This window comes from Corvus kubaryi, unplaced genomic scaffold, assembly GCF_017639235.1.
Source record: "Corvus kubaryi isolate FWS band 111438036 unplaced genomic scaffold, C.kubaryi_AGA036_p1.0 36782, whole genome shotgun sequence".
NCBI classification, from domain to species: domain Eukaryota; kingdom Metazoa; phylum Chordata; class Aves; order Passeriformes; family Corvidae; genus Corvus; species Corvus kubaryi.
In genome coordinates, this window is record NW_024580948.1 from 11264 (window position 1) to 12903 (window position 1640).

At 59.1% G+C, this 1640-nt stretch overlaps 1 protein-coding gene across 4 annotated transcripts in view; it reads right to left on the reverse strand.

Annotated features, from left to right (window-relative positions):
- The window catches only part of LOC121660677 (zinc finger protein 70-like), a 4294-nt gene extending 3478 nt beyond the window's left edge, over positions 1–816 (reverse strand). For 2 of the 4 annotated variants that reach the window (XM_042020107.1, XM_042020110.1), the window contains exon 1: positions 29–816. The gene's annotated coding sequence lies outside the window, so the exon portion shown is untranslated. The remainder of the gene's footprint in view (positions 1–28) is intronic. The other 2 variants (XM_042020109.1, XM_042020108.1) reach the window with 2 other exon arrangements.
- Between the last annotated feature and the right edge of the window lie 824 nt (positions 817–1640).

A 1640-nucleotide genomic window follows, 5' to 3' on the forward strand; every position in this document is an offset into this window, starting at 1 on the left:
AAACCAGATTTGGGGATCCCTATGGAACCTCCTGAGCTGGATTTGGGGATCCCCTTGGAATCCCCCTGGCTGGATTTGGGGATCCCTTTGGGAATTCCCTGAGCTGGATTTGGGGATCCCCCCCGGGATCTTCCCAGCTGGATTTGGGGATCCCTTGAGTTGAATTTTGGGATCCATTTGGGAATTCTCTGAGCTGGATTTGGGGATCCCTTGGGAGCCCCTGGGCTGGATTTGGGGATCCCTTTGGGAATTCCCGGAGCTGGATTTAGGGATCCCCCCCGGGATCTTCCCAGCAAGATTTGGGCATCCCTTGAGTTGAATTTTGGGATCCGTTTGGGAATTCCCTGAGCTGGATTTGGGGCATCCTGGGAATGCCCTAAACTGGATTTGGGGATCCCCTTGGAACCTCCTGAGCTGGAATTTAGGGTCCCCTCTGGGACTCTCCAAGATGGATTTGGGGATCCCCTCAAGGATCTCCGTGGAGCTGAACTTCGGGATCCCCTTGGAACTCCCTGGGCTGAATTTGGGGATCCCTTTGGGAATTCCCTGGCTGGATTGTGGGATCCCCTCTGGAACCCCTGGAGCTGGATTTGGGGATCCCTTTGGGCTGGATTTGGGGATCCCTTTGGAACCCCTGGAGCTGGATTTAGGGATCCCTTTGGGACCCCCCAGGGCTGGATTTGGGAATCCCCTCGAGGACCCCCCCGGGTTGAGTTTGGGGGATCCAAAGAACCCAAGGAACGAGAAAAAATCCGGGAATTGGCAGGAATTGGGGGGAATTGGGGGGGAATTGGGGGGAACTGGGGGGAATTGGTGGGAATTGGGGGGAATTAGGGGGAATTGTGGGGAATTGGGGAGGAATTGGGGGAACTGGGGGGAATTGGGGGGAATTGGGGAGGAATTGGGGGGAATTGGGGGAATTGGGGAGGAATTGGGGGAATTGGGGGGAATTGGGGGGAATTGGGGCAGTTCTGGGTGGGGCCGGATCCTGAAGCGCCGCCGCCGGGGAAAGGAGGCCCCGGGATCGGAATTCTGGGAATTCCAAAGGGTTGAGGTGGTCACAAGGGACCCTGAGGTGGCCAGGAGGGAGCCCGGGGTGGCCACGAGGAACCCTGGGGTGGCCATGAGGGATCCCGGGTGGCCATGACACTGGGGGCACTGGGGGACACTGGGGGGGCACTGGGAGCACTGGGAGCACTGGGGGCAGCGGCTGCGGGGCCAACGGGAGCAGAGCCCCCCCGGCTGCGGAATTGGGGACAAAAGCGCCGGGTTTGGGTTAAATCGGGTGCTAATGAATATGCAAATGAGTCATTAGCATCTCATTAGCAACGTGCAGGGATTGGGGGGGGGGGGGGGAGATTCCTGCTGGAGGATCCTGGGAGGGGATTTGGGATCTCTGGGAGGGGATTTGGGATCTCTGGGAGGGGATTTGGGGATTCCTGGGCCGGGATTTGGGGTTTCCCTCGGGACCCCCGACCCCCAAGCATTCCCAAAAATCAGAACCCCCAAACTGCCCTGGATCCGGGGCCAGCCCGGAGTGGGATTTGGGATCCCCTGGGGTGGGATTTGGGATTTGGGATCTCTGGGGTGGGATTTGGGATCCCTGGGATTTGGGAATTCCCGAGGCCGGGATTTGGGAT